Here is a 22,031-nt window from a genome sequence, read left to right as displayed (position 1 = left end):
TGACCCTGTTACACGAGGCCATGTTGGATTAACAAGAGCATCTGCGGCCACTCTTCCCTTTTCAATAACGATTCTACAACAAATACATCAAAGCAGTTCCTGGTGCATCCCGGCAGGAAGGCAGAAGGAAGGAGGTGGCCCTCACCATGGGTCTCTCGGCCTGGTAGGGCTTGGGACCATGCGCTGAGTCAGCCTTCATTTCCCTGCCATTGGCGCTGCCCGTCCAGCCCTAGGCCAGTGAGCACTGCTGAGGCAGCTGCCGGCCGGGTGACTGTCCAGTGCAGGCCAGGATCAGCTCCCTGTCTCCCACATGACCTCCTGCCCAACAAAAGTTTTTCCACGCCTGCTCTCCATTCTGCCTAAAAAAAGAACAGTTTCTATTTTTGCTTCTTTTTTTTTTTTAACGGTACCCGGGCCAGGGATTGAACCCAGGACCTCGTATGTGAGAAGCCAGCACTCAGCCACTGAGCCACGTTGGCTCCCCTGAGTCGTTTTTGTTTTTTTTTTTCATCTATTTGCCTATTATTTGTTGTTTTGTTTTTAGGAGGCACCAGAAACTGAACCTAGGACTTACCATGTGGGAAGCAGGTGCTCAACCACCTGAACCACATCCGCTCCCTGTTTTTGCTTAACTTAATCCTGCAAATGTGGAAACTTTGCTTTTGGTTTCTAACCAAATTAGGCTGAAGGCGTTTAATTCAGCTGAAACACCCACAAATCACTCAGCATTTCCTTGGATGGGTACAGAGCTGGTGCCCGCCCTGCCCTGGCTTTTATTCTGGGAACCTGCTCCAGCTCGCCTTACACAGCCTCGGTGAATTCCACTCACTCTGAACTGGCGCTTGCCATTACCCTTCTTCCAAGGAATGCTTCCTCCTTCTAAAGACAACGAAGTGAAACAACACTGACTATCCATGAGCCCTCTGGACCTCGGACACGACCCAAGGGTCCCTCTCTGGATTCGGTGAAAGTGAAGGGGAGGCCTTCCAGGATGAGGTAAGTGAGGCACCTTCCTCGGGTGCAAAATTTAAGAGGGCATTGAAAAATTCACTTACCAAGATACATAATCTTTAAATGCAACACCAGAAAATCAAAATTAATCGAAATTAAGGCAGGATCAGTTTGGGATGGTCGGTCACTCTAACAGTTGTTTTCTTTCCAGATGATCCCAAAGTGTAGTCATGATTGAGAACCATTGATGAATAAATACCTCTAGCAACAGGGAGTTCAAAACTAAAGAGAACAGCTGTAAATTCTCAAAACTTGGGCATAATCAGTTTCCCGCCAACCAAAACATAGAGCCTGGCTTGATAGGAATGACAGGAAACCACTGTAGATTGAAGATTCAACAGAAAACTGGAAGGAGCAGAAGCAAGGTAAATATAAGATCCAGAATCAACATAGTTTGAAGGGAAGTTTTGCAGCAAAATTGCCTATTATTGGGGGGGGGGGTTTGTAAGTCGAGTTCTCACATCTTAGCAGTCCTGTCCTAACTTATAATATATCATGCCTCGGGGTGGGACAGGCAAGAATGCAGAAGGGAGTGGGAAAGAGGTTCGGTTTATATATTAAATGTCATAAACAAAACCCTGGGTCATTACCCGCATCAAGATATTAGCAGGCCACAAACTCAAATCATCCCTCTTTTTCTGGCAAGAAAACTCTGTCTTATTCTTTGACCTCATTGAAGTTGTGTGTGGTAGCAATCACGGGGTTAATTAAATATAATAAAAGATATATCTAGAAGACAGCAGAAAATTAAATTAGGGGAAAACATTCCCACGGTTTTGATTTACTTCACAGGAAGAAGCAAAATATTGGACATCTTCTATTATTTCACTTTTGCCTGGAGGGTAAATACGAGATAAACTTGCAGAAAATTCTAAAAAGATTGCAATAATCCCTAACCATCTCCGGGATGATGTTTTCATTATTGAAAATAAAAGGCTGTCCTTTAAAATGCCAACACGCCCTTTGTAATCCTCTCAGGAATCTGCTTTGGGGCCAGTAGATCTCACAGTTTAGGTTCTGGGCCTTTTGAAGAGAATTATAAAGGGAAACATTGATTTTTGCGGGGGAGGTGGGGAGCTGTTGTTTTTGAACAAACCTGCTTCCACTATGGCACAGAGATGTTTGCTGTGCTGCTGACATCTACTGAGGGACTGTGAAATAGCATTTCTCAGAGGAAAGGAAATGAAAGATGCACTTGAGAAAGCTATTTCTCTAACAAATAATGACATCTGTAGCACATCACAGACTTTTGACCAAGCACTCATGGATTGCCAAGGAAGGGCAGGATCCTGGAATGCTTACTCAGACAGCTTGTAAAATGGGGATGAGACTGTAGCCATCTCAGGGCTCCTTGTAAAGGCAGAGGAGCCAACGTTTCTGAGTGCTAAATACATCCCGGAGCTAAATACCAGTTTTCACATTTAATCCTCATAACAGCCCTTCCAGATTAGCATTATTAACCCCATTGTACAGATGTAAAAACTAAAGTTCCAGAATGTCCCATGGCTTGTCTAAAACTACATGACTAGGAAGTGGCAGAACCAGGTACAGAGCCCAGAACAGCCCAGCTAGAGCCCCTGCCTCCCCTGGGTGTACTTCCTGTTCCTGGATTGTAGATCCAAACCAGACCCCCAAAAAAACCCAGTCTTAGGAAATACATTTATTCCCCTTCATTCCCAGGAGATCCCAGCTTCCTTGACTGTGGAAGAAAATGAGACAGCAACCGAGGTATTTAAACTCCGGCAAAATCTTTACGGCCTGTTCCTCCAATTATTATTATTTTTTAATGATAAGGATATGCCACTAAAAAACTGACCTATGCACTATAAACTTTGAGAAGATTCGAGTCAGATGGTAATTATATTTGGAATATTAAGGGATCATGGAGGCCCGTTTTCCCTGAATCCTCATTTCCTTCTTCCACATGGCATTTTTAGAAACTCACTTTCATTAATTTTTGTCAAACCCTGGCCTTCAATGCAGAGCCTGCCTTCTAGGTACACTCATTTGTAAATAAGCTTGTCCATTGGTAAATGGACCCCAAATAATCTAGCACCCCACCTTTCTGCACTTAGAGGCACCTGTTTACAAATAGTAGAAGCCATGAGCCCAAATGCAAAACAATTTTCTATTGTTAGTTTTCTGCCCCATCACTGCTAAAAGAAAGGTAGCAGGGAGCGATGTAAAGTTTTAAGAGATTTTTACCTCTTTAATAAAAATTGTGGTATTGGGGTTCTGTTGGTTAGATAGCCAGTGGGGTAAAGAGGGCCTGGGAGTGAGAATACCTGTTCCAATGCATTTGATTTGATAAGTTTTGCTATATTGTATAATATGTGTGTGTGTGTATTACACAGGGTAGATAAGGGGCTCAGTTTTTGTAGCTATTGGTTTTAACTAATTTTTGGAACACGCGCATGGTATAAATGTTAAAAGATATGAAAAAGTATATAGTGAAAAGAAAGTCCCTCTGCCGCCCCAGACTCTAGCCATCCAGCTCATCTTCCCAGATGCAACCCTGCTAAGTTTTGTATATCCTTCCAGATATATTCTATACATATACAGATACAGATCTTCATTCTAATTTTTTAACCATATAGTAGCACACTATAGATACTGCTCTGTGCCTGGCTCATCTCTCTTAACACTACATCTTGGAGATCCTTCCATCAATAAGTAGAACTTAAAAAAACTAGACAAGCCCAATGTGATTCTTGAGTAGGCTGTAACTCTATATGCTTTTATAAGTCATTGCCAAAATGAATGTTTATCCAGCGGATTAAAAGATCATTTTATCTTTTGAGGCACCACCAACCTTGGGCTGGGAATGCTCTGGGATTTTTCTCATCCAAGGTTTCTAATTCTATCTTAATTTGTGAGATTGGATGGTAACATTTCCATTATATTATGTACATTTCTATTTAATTTTCTTTTTCGGTGAACTTAAGAGAGCATCTTTGAGTTGAGAACTCAATGAGGTTTAGTCCAAAGTGGACTTGAAAAAAGAAAATAGAACTATGGCATCCTCTTGGCTGAGGCAGGTGCAAAGGAAAGGAGATTAAGAAAGGGGAGCTTTGGGAGGGGCCATCCTTTAGAAGTCATTGCATCCCTTAGTTTCTCAATGTCCCAGCCAAACTTCCCCTCCATTAGTTTAAAAGACATACATCTTAAAAGCTGTACCTTTTTATTAAATTATCTGAAAAAAGAAATACATAAAATAGGTATAGACAGAAAGTAACATTTCTGATCAGGGAAAAATGAGTCTTTACTTCATGCCCAACTGATTCATAAGGAGCAGACACCCAGCCCTGGATGTGCAATCTGGTCCTGACTTTAAGACTAACTTGATCTGTGACCTTAGCCAGGCTCCATAATCTCTAGGTCTGCAATGCTAGGGGCTGTCAAATCACTTAGCCTCAACTTCACTATGCTCCCTCTTCCCAAGTTCTTCCACGAAAATGGTACCATCACCACCCTAAGTTTTCAAAAGTCTTCTAAATGTTACTTTCACCAGTGCTTTTTCTTCCCTGAAAGCCACTAAAGGTGACAGTGGCCATCACTCTGCAGGTGATCAGGTCTCTTTTGCCCATTTGCAAACAGGCCTGGCCAAATCTGGAGAGCAGCTTCTCAGCAATCAGCCTGGGGCAGCCAGTTTGAAAATGGGTACCTCTCTGAAAGAGATACTCAACTTTCAAGTCCATTCAGACCTGAAAAGGATTGAAAACCCCTTTGAAATATAGTTCATCTTTCTACCCACAGAGCCCTCCAATTCCTTTGGCTCCAGGAGCACTAGTGGCGGAGGTGAGTCCCGGCATCCCTCCTTCTAACCCGCCAACATTCCTAGCACAGAGGCACCTGATACACTGGTTGGGGAGCTTGACGCTGAGCAGGAGTCCTCTGGGTTAAAAGAGCAGACACTGTTTCCACAAGACAAAGTCAAATGCCCTTGGAAGAATGTCAAAATATGTTGCATGATCCCAAAAATACTCCCCCAAAGATGCTCTCAAGGATAGCTTGAGAATGGCCTTGTGTTCCATGAAGGCCAAGGCAGCTCAGATTAACATCAACATTTCATAAAGCCCAATAACAAAATGCTCCAAAAAATGTTGTCTCTCAAAAGTACATGAAACAAAGACTTTCGAATATTAAGACCAGATGTCAGAAACACTGCAGAAAGCATTTACTTTCAGCATACCCAGTGAGATAAAGGAAAATATATGCAATAGCAAATTATTATAGCTCTTACTGCATTTTTTCCCAAATATTGACCAGTAACAAAGCAATTTGTGCTTTAAGATATAATCCAAAGAGGGACACTTCTTTCAATTCTTGGCAGGAGCCCCTTTTAGCACTGAGCCATAATAGCTAAAAAATAAACAAAGTCACCTTTCATTATCCAATGTTCAAAATGTCAAGTGCTAGGCCAAGGCAAATAGTTCACCTTCTCTCAAGTACCCATCAATTTAAATTCTAATTACTCCCCTAGTGACAAACAAAGGGGATGTGGAGAACCAGGACAGTCCCTGAGAGAGATGTTTCAGTCTCCCTAAAAGGATTACATTGAGAGAGGGTAACCCAGGGCGACTGGTGAACTGGCTGCCTCCCCACCAACGCTCTAGGAGGGCAAAGGGGAGGGCAGGGTCTGGGGTGAAGGGCCCTCACAAATGCCAAACACATATTCCTGAAGTGGTGTGGCCCGCGGAGAGTTTTCCACAGAGAAGCACGGCGTCCACCGCGCAGTCAAGGCCTCACCAGCAGGCAGGAACCTACAGGAGGCCGGCCAGCCCGGGGAGATGACAAACGAGAGCCACACTGTGGGAGGAGCCAGGGGCTCTACGGTTCAAATTTCCTGGTTAGTGTCAATTTGTCTAGCAACCTCCATGTTATCTGCACTTAAGAGACTTTTAATTTCCTTTCTTAATAGCAAAACTCTGTCTGAAGTGGTTATAAACTGTATATTTATCTCTGGGGCTGGAGCACAGGGCAGGGTGAATGGACTGTGGGCTAAGGAGGAAGGACGGGAGGAAACTTCTGATTTCTTGTACTTAAATGTCTTCAGCCCCCTGGGCCCATCCTCCTTGGCTCTGGCTGATGTCAGGAACAGATCTGTCAGACCTCAGCGCTCGCTCCCCTTAGGGCCCCAGGCTACCTAAGTATGTGTTGAGGCCGACTCCAGTCTAAACGGCTAGGACATGATCTGGTCCTGAGAGGGACATCCAGGGAGGCTTGGCGGGGGGGAGGGTCCAGTCAACTGGCCCTCACCTAGAACAGAGGTCGGCAAGCCACAGCCTGCAGTCCAACCTGGCCCCCACCTGTTAGAGTAAGTCAAGTTTCCTGGCTCACACCACATAGTGGCTATGGCTGCGTTCACGTCACAACAGGAGAGTTGAGCAGTTGAGAGTTGAGTTGCAGGTGTATGGCCTGCAAAGCCTAAAATCATTACAGTTTGGTCCTTTATGGAAAAAGTTTGCCAATCCTGATTAGAGAGGATGCAAATACAGGTCAGTAGTTGTTCCAGTAGTCCAGGCAGGAGAGGACAGTGTTTTCTTGTTCAATTTTACCGTTCAATGAGACGGTGTCTTTACTTGTTTGGAGGAAGGTCGGGATAAAAATAAAACTGAGGGCCTCTTTTACAGCTGTGATCCAAACACAGGCGAGAGAGGGAAGTCGCTGGGGAGTGGGGACTGGGAAATATTCCATGCAGGTTAAGGGACCTGAGCTGGGCCCGAAGAATGGGCAGGAGCAACATAGTCAGAAAAGGTCTGGGTGTTTAAGTAGGGGCATCATCGTGGGGTACAGAGGCAGAACTCCTCTGAGAATTCTCACAGAAAGACTGTGAGGAGGCCTCTGGGGAGCAGACGGCCCCTGCTACTTGGAAGCAGTAGAAAAGAACAATAATAGTAACAGCTACTATTTATTCAGCGCTTTCTATGATTTTTGCATGTATTAACTCATGCTGTTCTTACAAGAACTCTGCAAGATAAGTAATATAATTATCTCCATTCTACAGAGGAGAACACTGAGGCACACAGAGGTTAAGTATCTTGCCAAAGGGCACACAGCAAGTATGTTGCAGAGCTGGGATTCTAGCACAGTGAGCCTGACACTAGAGCCCATGCTCTAACCACTGAGTTGAAATAAAGCCACAGAGGAAGGGTGGGGTACCAGGTGGATTTTTTTTTAACATTGGAGTAAACTGATGAGAGTGGTATTTTAGGAAAATTAGCTGGGGATGAAGAGAAACTCATAATCCAGGAGACCAAAGGGGAAGACTGCTGCACTCATCTAGGTGTGGTGACGTGGGACTGTGCCAAGAGGGTGGCAGCAGGATGTGGAGGGAAGGAAGGTCCAGCCAAGACGCACGGAGCCTCCTAACCAGAAACACACAGGACGCTGCTGTGCACAGCACCCTGCATGCTTCTCAAATTTACTAATTGTCTTGAACTTCTTAGCACAGCCATCCCCTTCTCTAGACTGAGAACCTTAAGATCTTCTCAGTGCCTTTTATTCATCTACCCCGAGGCCCAAGCACGTGCCTGACCCACAGCAGGTATTCCAACAGACTTTCAGTAACTGGCTCCAAAGTTTCTGGCAGGCACTCATGGAAGCCTAGCAGGGACCCCGGGGGAAATGGACACTCACGGGTGGGAAGCCATCCTTGAAGGGAGTGAGCAGATGGAGAGGGCCAACGTGGGCACACCGAGGCCGCGGGGGCTGCAGGCTGTGTGAGTGGAGACATCCTGTCAGCGCTTGGAAATGCAGTCTGGGGCACAGGAAAAGGTCACAGGCTGGAGAGGTCGACTTGCAAGTCATCTGCAAAGAGGTGCTAATGAAGCCACGAGAATAGATGAGCTCATAAAGAAACGGCAAAGAGAAGGGGCAGGGGCTGAAAGAAGCCCATTGTTGGGGAACGAGAGAAAGGAGAGAGGGGCGCATGGAGGAGCAGCCACAGAGGTAAGAGGAGAAGAGCGAGGTCAGGGTGTGGGGGCGGCCCTTTCTTCGAGAGCTGACAGACACACTTATCTGCTGGCACAGGAACTCTCACAGCCTCCCAGCCCGAGATCTTTCTGCAAAAAAATGATCCCTTTGGGATTAGCAAAGACATCAAGACAAGGATGAACTTAAATGGCCCAGGTATGAATTCAGGTTGCGAAGCCAGGGCCTTTTGCCTGAGGATATGTGCAATCCCTGTTAACCCACCTTTCCTTTAGCTTAAGGCTTTGGTTCCAGTTAAAATGGGTTGTACATGGGTTCCTGGCCGGTGGTGCTCTGTCGTGGTCCCTAGGGGAGCAGTGACAGTCTCCCAGGTGCAGCGGCAAGGACCGGGAAGGAATGAGGGTCCAACAGTGAGCCCCTGACGCTAATGACTATGCTTGTGAGCTGATATGCCTGAAATAAGAACAAGGCCTAGAGCAGCATTGTGCCTGGGAATTTCCTCCTGACAGCCTTCATGTTACTCAAATGTGGCCAGTCTCGAAGCCAAACTCAGCATGTAAATCCAATGCCGTCCCCCCAGCGTGGGACATGACACCCGGGGATGAGCCTCCCTGGCACCGAGGGATCACTATCAACTACCAACTGATGATGCAACTGGAAAATGACCTTGAATGGAAGGTTCAATGCGGATCAGCAGAATATCCCTGTCTACATAAAATAACATGACTTTAAAATGCTGTTTGAGCTAATGTAAGGGGGAAATGGAAAGGAAAAATGAGTTTATATGGCTATGAGTCTCTAAAAAAGAGTCTGGAGGCTGTCAGAAGGATTGCCCTTATGCACAACTGAGCAGAGTCTAAGAGACAGATAAAGTAGATACAACCCCCAAGTATTGGTTCCTTTGAGAGCTAACGAGACCCATGGGTGCTATGGTCATGGCAGATGGGGTTAACTGCCATGTCAGATGGCCCTTCTTTGGAGCTGGTGTTTATGCGTGATGAATCTGGACTTAGATGGGCTCTCTCTTCATAAGACTTTCATGCTACTGTGCTGGAGTTGTAGTTGGTGTTGGGATTTAAGATATATTTAGGGGATTTGAATCTCTGGACTGACAATGTGATAGCCAGGCCCTGAGCCTCAACAGACTCCAGCACCTACAATCCAATTTATTGGACTCACCTCACTCAGCTAAGATGGAGTTGAAGAAGGACAACCACCACACCATAGAGCCTAGAGTGCCTACAACTGAAAGCGGGAAGATTGCATCCAGTATCCATGTGGAATCTGAGCCTCCTCTTGACATAGAGGTGCAATGGACACAACCAATCCAATGTCCACAGAGAAAAGGTGGCATTGGAGTGGGAAAAGTGGACATGGTGGCTGATGGGTATGGGGAATGGCAGGAAGAGACGAGATGTGGAGGCGTCTTTGGGACTTGGAGCTGCCCTGGAAGGTGCTTCAGGGGCAATCACCGGACATTGTAAATCCTCACAGGGCCTACTAGATAGAATGGGGGAGAGTATGGGCCATGATGTGGACCATTGACCATGAGGTACAGAGGTGCCCAGAGATGTACTTACCAAATGCAATGGATGTGTCATGATGATGGGAATGAGTGTTGCTGGGGGGGGGGGGGAGTGGTGGGGGGGGGTGGGGTTGAATGGGACCTCATATATTTTTTTTAACGTAATATTTTTACAAAATCAATAAAAATATATATATATCAAAAAAAATAAAAATAAAAATAAAATAATAAAATGGGTTGTACATCCCAAGACAGGCATTATCAAATGGCTATGCCTGAGGGCAAATAAAGACCCTACAACCAGGTTTCCGTACAGGGTCCAGGGAAGAGTGAGAGGTCACTGGGCTCAAGAAGGCACGGAGGGAAGAGGCAGGGCAAACAGCAAAGCAGACCAACATTGCCTATTTCATAATTTTTGCCAAAAAGGGCATGATGCTGTGATTTGTCAGTCATTTCTTGTCATTTATTTATCGGACCATCAATGTGGCAAAAACAAAACACAAACTACTTGTAGTTCATCAACGTGGGCTGATGAACAGCCTACCGTGGTTAAGCTTTTCTCCAATCACTACTTAATGGGAACACAGACTCTGGGCCAGACACAAGATTGCCCACACGTCTACCCCTCATCTTCAGTACTCACTGCTGGGGGCTGCGGGAGGATAGAAAGGCGGGCAAGAGCCTCCTGCCAGTGAGTGCAGAGGCGGGAGAGCAGTCTTGGGGGAGGAGAGGGGAGGATGAGGGGACCCCACCACTCGCTGACAGTGGGAGGCCTGAAAGGTCAGAAAGAGACAAGGCTGTGGATGAGCACCAGAGATGGTGAGCTTCCAGCCAGGGAAGAAGTGTGAGCCCTCCACAGCAGCTGCAGGAAACAGGAATGAGAGCCATAACACAGAATTCAGATCCTACGTCCGTGCTTATTGAGTCTTAGTAAGCCTTGGTTTCCTCCTCTATAAAATCGGAATTATTATAGTTAGGACTGAGTTCAAAGGTTGATGAGAGGACTAAATGAGATAGTACATTATATATCAAGGGTTTAGCATGGTGCTTCTCCTGTGCTGAAAATTCAAGCAAAGTGGCTTGAATTACTGTAATTACTATGTGTCAGTAGGAATATTAGGGAGATGGAGCTTCCCAAGGAACTGACCCTCTTGGGGGCTGACCTGAAATCCGCAGACTGATATACCTCATTAGCAATCTGCCAGACAAAACAAACGCTCCCTTTGCTCTCTGTGTGCCAAGGGCCGGGCTAATCCAGCCACAGGTATGTGAATCCGACTTAGTTCAGTGGATTGGTGAACTCAAGGACGATAGCCTGTGTGTAGTGGGGGACCCTGACAGAGAAGGGTCAGGAGACACCAGGGAGAAATGGCCCAAACCTTGGGGAGTCAAGGGTGGGGTGGGGCTAGGCTGAGTGAGCAGCGTAGGGCAGAGGCAATGTATATAGCCCCCGGAGTTTATATACAGGTCGATCGATCGATGTACACACAAACACACATATATATCCTGGAGGATTGCAGAGCAGTGATTCGTTTGCTACTACCTCCCCTGCCAAACCGGAAACTCCATGAGGACATGAACTATCTCTGCCTGGACCCGACTGTCTTGCCAAGGCTTGGCGCCCAGCAAGTGCTCTGGGAACCTCTGTGAGCCCACTTGGGTGTGTTTCACCACCATCTGTCAAGCTCTGTCTGCAAAGGAAGCCAAGGCCTCCTCTATGTTCTTAGACCGAAGCCTCAGAAAGGAGTGACTCAAAATCTCCCTGTACAGACTTGCTCAGTGTTCTGTACAGCTTTCACCAACCTGCTCTGGAGGCAGGCACGGCTGGGAGAGAGGTGGGGAAAAGGGGATGTCAAGGGGGTAGGCAGTAGAGGAAGAGATGAGATGTGGGGGCGTTTTCAGGACTTGGAGTTGTCCTGGGTGGTGCTGCAGGGACAGTTATCGGACGCTGTATGTCCTCCCATGGCCCACTGGTGGAATGTGGGAGATTGTGGGCTATGATGTGGACCATTGACCATGGGGTGCAGCAGTGCTCAGAGATGTATTCACCAAATGCAATGAATGTCTCATGATGATGGACGAGATTGTTGTTATGGGGGGAGGAGTGGGGTGAGGGGGGTGGGAGTATATGGGGACCTCATTTTTTTTTAATGTAATATTAAAAAAATAAAGGAAAAAAAAAAAAAAGGAAGGATCTTGCCAGCCCACCGGCTTTCAGCGGAGACTTGCTTTCAGCATTTCAGAAATTCAGTCCTAACATTTAAAATGTAAAATGCCCAAGGGCAACTTGCAAGGTGTAAACAAATATTTTGGGCCTTCAGGGGCTGAGTTTTTGAGGACAGAACTTAAAATACATTCTGTCCACAGAGGAGCTGGGTGCAACCTGGCCAGAGAGGACAAAAATCAACCATTTGCAAAAATCTACCCAGGGAGCTGATGGAGCCCAAGTGGTGGAGCGCCTGCTTCCCATGTACAAGGTCCTGTGTTCAATCCCTGGTACCTCCTAAAAATTTTTTTTTAAATCCACTCCTATATTCTCCTAACTTGAGTTTCTCCCTCCCTTCCCTTCAATTGAGGTAAAAGATTTGGTGAACAAGTTTGAGGTTCTGCAGACTAGAAATACTTATTCTATCCCTACTCCCTTTGAATTCAGGGATAGCACAGTTGAGGGGTTAAGGTCAGGGGGAAAACAGCGCCTCACTGTGGCAATTACTAGGAAAGTCTCCAGTTAAGATCGTTTCTAAACTTTCCTATGATTTAAGATGGAAAGTGGCTCAGGTGCTAGTCATAAACATCAACACGATGTTTATTTATTTATTTTAGGATGAACATATATTTCAGGTGTCAGTTTTGAACATCAAAATAGTACAGCTTTCTCTCCCAGAATCCATGTGGTGTTTGCTTCTGCTTGTCACATCTCCCCACTCACACCCCTACCTCCCTGCATTTAGCATATAAATCCTAGTGTTATAAGAAATGACATCGATATGGAGGTAAACATACATATGCTTTCAATATGCCATCGATCCATGTTACATTTGAGGAGCATTTAGCAATGACAACAACGAAATTGGAAACTTGAAGTCTGGAGGAAGTTAAACTATAGAAATGTAGCAACTTGTGTTTACTAAGCCACAAACACAAGCCATCCATAAACTGACCTTCAGAACTGAGCTGGGAGTTTGTAGGTCAAAGAGAGGTGTCAAGGACACACATTGGCGCATTTTCACTCTCACAAAAGAAGCACAGGCCTGTGAGTCTCTGCTACAAAGAGCTTTGTTTCCACTGGCCTTGCTAGTAGGAAAAAGACGATCTGAGTGAAAATTGTCTCCTTTCACACTTGATTAGTAGTGCCTTCAAAGGCAATAATGGAGAGACCCTAACATTATTTTCAATATTTTGAAACGCTTCAAAGAAACTGTACATAAATTTCTTTCTCTTTGCTTTTGGCAGGAATTGTATCAACTCTAAGTGAACCTGGATTAACACAGACTACGTAGGGGAGCTGGTAGCTACATACGTCCTTGGGTTAATAACTAAAGAGACAACAAACTAATGACTATCAGGTAAATGAAGTTTGTTTCTGAAGAAAAGCTTTCACATTATGTGAGGGGGAAATGAATAACAGCCGTCATAGATGAAGAGCTTGGGAACCGCTGGGAGGCCAGCACCAATGGGGGCAGGTCCAGCCCTCTAATGTCGAGTAAATAGGAATTGTCACTCCTTTCAGATTAATCTTGGTTTTCATGATTCTTTTCCAAGCATATCTTATGTCCCTGAAACCTTGCTCAAATTTTGTCCACAACATGGCTTGTTGTTTTGCAACCTGGCTGCTGGAGAGAACCAGAGAAGTAGATTTGGAAGTAAAAGATATTTAATTGAATTGGCTTTTGTTTTGACAGATGTTTTATACAGTACTTCGTCTGTTAAGAACAAGATGTTCCAATAAATATTGTATAAGTGGGAGAGAAAATTTACTACAGGGCCATAAATCAATTGGCAAGAGGTCATAAACTGCAGGATTGGTGCTCAAAGCATTTATTAGATTATCAGAATCTAAGATTGATCTGTAGTTTTATCTACCTTCCCCTATCCATCATTTTTATGGGACATGAAAAAGAGTTATAAAGGACAAATTGCATTTAAAAAAATTAAAATACAGGCTTTAGACAAAGACGTATATCAGGATATGGAACAAGATTAAAATAAGCAATAAATCAAGGAAAATATCCAAAATAGAAATATTTTTATACCTCAGTAGGAGATAAGTACCATTTCCATAGAGAATGAAATACTAAGATAAGAGAAATCACGGAATTTTTAAACTACAGAGGGGTCCAAGAGATTGCCTCGTCTAATCCCCATCATCTTACAAATGTAGATGCCAAGCCCACCAGGACACATGACTTCTACAATAACACAGCCAGTTAATGGCATTAAAAACACTGTTTCTACTATGGATAACGCAGAAGGGTTTTGTGGTTTTTTTCCTTTGGGGGGAGAATATATTTTTACTAGCAGAGAGGTATATGATTTTAACTTCAGGCACTTACAAACCATAACCTCCTTGGGGGCAGAAATTGGTTCTCATTTTTATTCTATTTTCCTGAGTCTTCTGTGTCCCTAGAGTGAGTGTTTCCCATGCCTGCTTTACATCTTGGCAGTGCCCTGGTGGCCTCACTGACTGGAGGAGCAGGTCTGAGCATCTGCATGCTGCGGACGAGGCAGGGGAGACCAAACCCAAGTATGGATGCCGCATGTAGTGAAACACACCCTACCACTTGGGTAAACCCAGGCCTGTTTTCTTCTGGGTACATTTGTACGGGTTGTTTCCCCCAAGTGACAGAGCCAGGCTAGAGCGAGGCAAGCGAGGCACCAGGGTGTAAAATTTAAATTTAAGGAGGCACTCGCTTTTAAGGTCGTAAATGTGCCACCCCTGAAGTGCATAACTCTGAGAGTGAGTGTCTCAAATTTTACAGCCTCGTGCCTCTCTTGCCAGGAGTAGGAGATATGCCAAAGCTAGGGACAGCCAGGACGCCCACAGAGGAAGGGTACAATGAGAATACAACTTCCCCACGACCAGTTCCTAATTGCTTCCATGCCCCACTACCACATCCTGGGGACACAGGTCTTAAGGGACAAGAACAGGGTATCTGCCCTGGAGATGCTGGAGGCACAAAGGATGATATATTGGGAGGAGATGGCATTTAAGCTGGTATCAGAAAAGATGAACATGCTATTTATCTATAAGAGGAGAAGGAGGCGAGGGGTGTTTAGAATCTACGCAGCCACTGGATTTTACTAAATAAGGGGCAGAGATGCGAAGGCACTTTCTCCACTTATGAAAGTGGGGAAAGCTGATAAGCAACTGCTTGCAGGGGAGAAGGCATTACAAAGCAAGTCAATTTACACCACAGAAATCCAGAAAGTTTCAGATTCTCTGAAAATTAGTCTGAGGGGTGTGGCTAAGAACACTGGAGGTCTCCACAAGTTGCTAATAGGCCCCCTGATTCCTTCCTCCACCCATATATCTGATGTTGGCCCCTCTGGAGAGGTACACCAGAGAGACCTGGACTCAAGGACCCTCAGTAGAGGGAAGGCAGGGAGTGAGGCAATCTATTAAAAAATAGGTGAATGGTTGACCATGTTCACATCCCCGTTAGCTGACCTGTGGAAGTCCAACAAACTGGAGAGTAGGAGCTGTAACTTTGCTGAGGCCCAGGGCCCAGTTGGCACATGACCAGTCCAGAGATTCAAGTCTCCTGAGTATACACCAACCCCAGTGCTAAACCACAGGTTCAGTAAAAGTGACAGATGAGGCATGTGTAGAAAGTTTACATCTGAGTTCAACTCCAACCCACTCAGGAACACAAATTCCAAAGTAGGGCCCACTGACAAGGCACTGAACTCCAGGGCCAACTGCCATGATCGTAGAACCTGTGTGTCTCCGTAGTCCTCAGGAGTACTCATACCTGGGATTGTATCAACTTTGACTGTCTCTGGGATCCTGCTGAGGCATGCATAAGCACAACCCCTCTGATGACTTACTGACTCTTTTCTGAAGACTCTTAACTATATAAATTCATTTGTCTTTACCATTTCCCCCTTTCATTCAAGGTTTTTTTCTAGTTGCATCACCAGTTAGTGATTGGTAGTAATCCCTCTGCACCAGGGAGGCTCATCTCTGGGAGTCATGTCCCATGGTGAAGGGAAGGTAATGCATTTACATGGTGAATTTGACTTAGAGAGTGGCCACATTTGCGCAACATGGAGGCTCTCAGGAGGTAACTTTTAGTTACCCTGCAGCCCAAGGCATAGTTCAGATTTCAAGCACACAGGCTCATAAGCATAGTCATCAACATCAAGGGCTCATCATTGGAGTATCCTTCTTCACTGGTCTTTGCCCTTGCCCTTGGGGGATTGTTGCTGTTCCATTGGGGAATGTGACAGAGCTCCCCCGGCTAGGAACTCAGCACTCCCTTAGTTGTCATTTGTAACTGTAACTAGTATGAAAATACCCAAAATATATCCAAATATTTTTATGTACCCTATATACATGCCCTGTAGAACTCCCTCCCAACCATGTGTCCCCCAACAATAACACCCCATACCAGCGTTCCTCTCCTGCCATAGTTGAACCTCTCTGTGGTCCAAAACTTCTTCAAAAATGAAGCCTAATATTGCCAAATTCAATTAATAGGAAAATGAAATAGTAGTGATAGGTTTAAAGATTAGAAATAGAATACATACTAATTTAGAAAAACTAAAATAAAGTAAGAATAAATTGGGGTATTAAAAAATGAAAAATATCATAAAACTTTGTTTTTGATGTTCTGACTTTCACCACTGTAATAGGTGTTGCTCTGTATCCATGTGGGATCTAAGCCCCCTCTCAATATAGGGGTGAAGTGGACATCCACAGGATGGAGGAATAAAATATGGATTAGAGTAAACTTACTGGTATTCTACTATAGAACTATTGTGACTAGTAATGGAAGAAACTGTAGCATTGATCTGGAGAAAGTGGCCACAGTAGTTGCTGAGGGCAGGGAGTGGGAAGAAGAGATGAGATGTGGGGGCATTTTTGGGACTTGGAGTTGTCCTAAATGATACTGCAGGGACAGATACTGGACATTATATATCCTGCCATTAACTCACTGAATGTACTGGGGGAGAGTGTAAACTACAATATAAACTATAATCCATGCAAGGTAGCAGTGCTCCAAAATGTATTCACCAAATGCAACGAATGTGCCACACTGATGAAAGAGGTTGTTGATGTCGGAGGAGTAGGGGGGTGGGGGGTGGGGAATGTAGGAACCTCTTATATTTTTTAATGTAACATTATTTGTGATCTATTATCTTTAAAAAAAAAAGGCAATTTAATAAAATTAAATTAAATTAAAAAATAGGGGATGGAGTGAGAGACTGCAAGCTGGCCAGTGAGAGACCCAAAACCTGCCCCTGAGTGCTAGCAGCCAAGCACACACCCCAAAGGCAGAAGACTCTGAAGAACCTAGCTAGAGCAGTGAAAGTTAGACAAACACTGACATTTGGGAGACTCCCACACAGGACCTCCCCTCAACATTTTAGCAACTCACTAAACAGCAAGAAAAGAAGAGATCAGAAGAAAGCCTTTAACATGACAGAAAGGCCAAAAGTAAATAGGGAGGCAAACAAAAGCCCTTGTAAAATATAGATAATTCAAAATAAAAAAGTATAACAGTAATCATCCAGGAAAGCCAATATCTGACTAATACAGGGGTTCTTAACCTCTTGGAGGTCCATGAAAACATTTCAGGGGGTCTGTGAGCTTAAATTGAAAAAATCAACTTATTATCTTTATTTACTCTGACCTCCAATGCTGAGTGTCATAAAACTATCTGCCGCTACATTCTGAGAAGGGATCTGTGGTTTACCAGGTTTACCTCCTGGTAAAGGGGGTCCATGGAACAAAAAAGGTTAAGAACCCCTGGAATAATAGAAGTTCCAACAAGGGAAAATATAAAATAGTAAAGAGTAAATTATCAAATAATTTTTAAAATGAGAAAGACTCCTAGAAAGTGACATGATTTTCTAGATTGAATAAACCCAAAGAGTACCCCCCACACACCCCTGCCCCCAAGAAAAAGGGCTGACACCAAGGTACCATCATCATGGAACTTCTTCAATATCCTAGGGATAAAAAAAGAATCTAAATGTTAAGGGGGTGAGGATAGGAGAGGCAGGAAGGAGAGGGGAAGAAAGAGGAGGGGAGGGGAGGAGAGGAAAGAAGTGGAGAAAACAGGTCACATACAGAGAATTTGGAATCAGAATAACATGGGGTTTCTCAGCAGCCAGAAACTAAAAAGAAAGTTGAGTTCATTAATTGCTTCCAAATCCTAAGAAAAATGATTTCCTACTTAGAATTCTATACTCAGGCAAACTACTGAATCAAAAATTAGGGTAGAATAAAAATATCATACATATAAGGTCTCAAAAAATGTATCTCTTATCCTGCCTTTTTGCTGCTGGAAGACAAGTTCCATGAAATTTAGGAGAGGTCTCGGGCCTAGGACCTGGACCAGGCTTCTTATCAGAAGTCTAAGTAGCAAACCACTCATTACTGCTGCTAGTCCTTCTGAGAAACAGTTGACATTTGTTTGGGGCTAAGAAGTGCAGGGTCTCTTCAGAGAAAGTCCTTAGAGATCAGTGGTGCTGGAAGTAATACTCAGGTCACCCACACAGGTGCAGAGGCCATGGGATTCTAACTCAGAATGGGAAGGCACTTAAGTCCAGTGTTACAGGTTGAATTGCATCACATCCCCCCACCTCAAAAAAAAAAAAAAAAAAAGACGTGTTGTAGTACTAAGCCCTAGTACCTCAGGTGTTGAACTTGTTTGGAAATAGGGATATCACAGATGGAATTAGTTCAATTAAGATGAGTTTATAATAGAGGAGGATGGGCCCTTAATCCAATATGACTTAAAAGAAGAGGGAAATTTGGACACAGACAGACAGATATGGGGAGAAGGCAGAGGTTGAAGTGATGCATCCACAAGCCAAGGACACAAAGGACTGCTGGCATACATACCAGAAGAGGCAAAGAAGGATGGCCCTGCAGGTTTCAGGGGAGCGTGGCCCTGCCAACACCTTGATTTTGGACCTCCAGCCTCAAGAACTCTCAGACAATAAATTTATGTTGTTTTAAGCAACAAAAAGAAAAAGAAAGAAAAAAGAAAAAGGAAAAATAGAAAACCAAGAAAGACAAAGTTATGGGAACCAAAAAAAAAAAAAAAAAAATAGAACATACATAGGAGTGAGGTCAAAGGGATTTCCAGGTTCAAGAAGTCTCAGGAAGACAGAGTGTAGCTGACCAAGAGACCCAAGTGCAGAGTGGAGCGGAATGGAGGGCTCCAGGAGGGAGTAAGGGAGAACTGAATGGAACTGAGAGATGATTAAAATATTTATTAACTTCTTTTAAAGTAGCAATGATCCTATAAACATAGCTAAACTATTATATAAAAAACAACTCCATCTTCCAAAAAATTTGTGAGAAGTGTGGCATCATTTGAAATTTTTGCAAATCTCTTTAAGGTCTGGCTTAATGATAGAAGATTGATAGATTCTCCTATTTGTTTCTGCCTTCAAACTAATATAATAGGTTGTTTTAGTTAAAACATGTGAAAAGAAGAAATTAGCCACACACAAATACATAATTTTATAAATAAAGGAATACTTTAATAGGCTTTTCATAAAATTATGAATATTGTTCTTTGATCCTACACCAAAACTTGGATACTGCACCAAAACTAAGCAGTAGTGTCTTAAAGGTTAGTTGCAATGTAGAATCTGAAACTGTATCAATACACTTTTCATACTCTATTACATTAAAATCCACTGGCATCATGGTGATTATACAATGAATTCATTTTCACAATTCATCAAACTTTACACCTAAAAAGGATGAATTTTACTGTATGTAAATTTTATCTCAACCAACCTGACTTTAAACAAACAAAAAAAGAGAGAACTGAATGGTCATGTATTTGATTTATTTGACCACATGGAAAGGAATTTTCGTTTCTGTTGGAAAGTTTGAGACTTCACTTTTTTGGCACATAGTAAATTAAGCAAGCAAATAATCAAAGTGATTATTACTTCCTAAGCAAACTAAAGTCTTATAAAGAAGAAAATGCAATCTTAGGAAACTTTGAAAATATTGTTAATATAAAATAGTATTTATGGTCACTGTAATGTAAACATCCAATATTTAATTAAATATTAGGAGAATCAAGAGGGCAGAAGTGTGAGGGATAACATGGGGGTAAAGGAGCAAAACCACACTCTTCAGTCAGTAGCTAATACCTATTTTAAAAATTAAACCATAATGGCATAAGCCTGTTACTTAGAAATCAGGAGATAAGTAACTGAGAACCAACTAAAATGCTTTAGGGAGGGGAGAGGTTGGGAAGAAGTTTGCTGTCTTCACTTAAAATCTTCTAGGTCTATTTGACTTTTATAATTATATACATGTATCTTTTTTTCCCTTTCACGTAACTCCTAATACAGTGCTTTGCGTTTATTAAGAGCTCAGTTAAGGGTGGCCGATATTACCACATCTTAGATTCAAAACTGGACAAACGCAGACATTGTCTTTTTCCCCAAAAATTATCAGAAGCAATACTAGGACCTCTTTATTCAACACATTTTAGAAGAACGTCCTCTGGGTCGGAATCACCGTGCCAGTCCCTGTCTGTGCACTTGCAGTCTGATTGGGAGGGTCAAGAAAACAAGGCGGTACTAAACTATTTCACAAGCACCCTGGTAATCACCACGTAGGCCGGTTTCAGTAGTTCTTAAACCTGCCTCAAACAAGATGTCATCTCTATGTCACACTCTTCATGCCAGAGTGTGTCATAAATATTGAGGACCATCTACCACAGATGCTAGCTTTTTGCGTGTGAGATTTTAGTCTCTCTAGAAGTAACATACGCAGTGCATCACATTTCCTTTTTAATTCCTAACCTGTAGGTGGAAAGCCTGTATTCGTATCAACAAGTTGACAAAGACAATCAACAGAACCATCCCAGCAGCTTTGGTACTGACCACATTGCTAGTGTTACTTCGGTAAGGTTTTTTCATAAAATTAGGCTTTCATAAAGAATTACCAGCACACTATCCTTCTGGTCCCTTCCTGACTAACGGATGGCCAAGTGACTCCAAACAATCAAAGAAGTGTGGTAAGAAGAACTAGGGAGGTAGCCTTTCCACTCTCTCCACCCCCCTTAACTGGGCTGGCCATGCTGGACAAAGTTTACGGAACTGTGGTGCTGAGGGCTGTAAAAGGGTCTTTCCTGAAAATAAAATAATAAAAAATAAAGCTTTGCTGGATTCTGATTTAATGGTATCTGGCAAGCTAACTATATTATTTTTGAACACACAGACATAAATTTGATATGAATAATAAAACTGAAGTATAACATGAACAAAGGAAATATAAAATTCACCCAATCTTCAAAAGAAATTCTATACTTGAATAATTAACTATGCTCTATTTATAAAACTAGAATAATTGAAAACAGGATTTTCAGTTGATTCATATAGCCTCTGAAATATTTATTATTGCAAGTCAAAAAGATCTGTCTGGGGTTTGTCACTGAAAATGTCTAAACTCTGTGTCCAGATGTTTATTTAAGTTGCTCCCACAGAGTTCTAATGTCAATACCAGGGGTTATCAGAGAGCATCACTGTGTATCTTCTTTGACTAATATTCTCATTTCTTCTGCATCTTTGATGTTTTCTTTCATTAAAATTCCTGGCCCGTAGCCACAAATATCTGCTGGGCAGGCATAAAAAATTAGTCGGCAGACTTGCCACATGATGATGCCTGACATCTCCACAAAGATCATATTTATCAGCAGCTATCACTTAGGCATTACAAACAACAGCATAAAGTCTATTTAAGAGAATAGAAAAGAATATAGAATCCAGATTTGAGAACACATAACTTGAGATTCTAACTTCCTGGCTTCTTTTTCCTAGTGTTATGCAAGGCAAAGTTAGAACAGGCAACGGGATTTCTCACCATGAGCCATGTGCATATTTTCCTTCCTCTCATATACCCTGTCTTCTCTTGAAATCCTAAAATAAGATGACTTTAAAATAAAGGAAACCAGGCTCTCTGTCAAAACTCACTTCCTAAAGTTTCTGCAGAATAAGACACCTGGGAGAACATTTTAAAGACATGGTATATGATGTCCTTTCCCTTCATATGCAAGTGGCAAAGGACAAAATGAGTGTATTTCTGAGCTGATTACATGGGATTTTTTTTTAAATCAGCTTCACGAAAGAGACAAATACTAAAAGTTCTCCTTCCCAAAACTAACTGAATTTCACCCAAATTGGTAAGACACGTAGAAGCCAAAGAAACGGGGCATGAATAAATGAAGGCTACACGAACTTCAAAAGTGCCCTTGTGCAGTGGAAGGTAAAGCCAGTCTTCCCGTGAGGATCTCATGGAGAGTTTAGGGAAGCACTACTTATCCTCTGCTCTTTCCTATGTTAATTAAAAAGAATTTAA

At 43.2% G+C, this 22,031-nt stretch overlaps 1 long non-coding RNA gene across 1 annotated transcript; it reads left to right on the top strand.

Annotated features, from left to right (window-relative positions):
- The first annotated feature begins 819 nt into the window (after positions 1–819).
- LOC139438034 (uncharacterized) lies at positions 820–20,781 on the top strand. Its single transcript, XR_011647900.1, has 3 exons — positions 820–996; positions 12,923–13,035; positions 20,483–20,781. It is a non-coding gene; the product is annotated as an uncharacterized lncRNA (long non-coding RNA).
- Positions 20,782–22,031: the final 1,250 nt, after the last annotated feature.

The sequence above is a fragment of the Dasypus novemcinctus genome, chromosome 3, assembly GCF_030445035.2.
Source record: "Dasypus novemcinctus isolate mDasNov1 chromosome 3, mDasNov1.1.hap2, whole genome shotgun sequence".
Taxonomy (NCBI): Eukaryota; Metazoa; Chordata; class Mammalia; order Cingulata; family Dasypodidae; genus Dasypus; species Dasypus novemcinctus.
The sequence above is the reverse complement of the archived record's forward strand: the minus strand, read 5'-3'. Positions and strand labels throughout refer to the sequence as shown.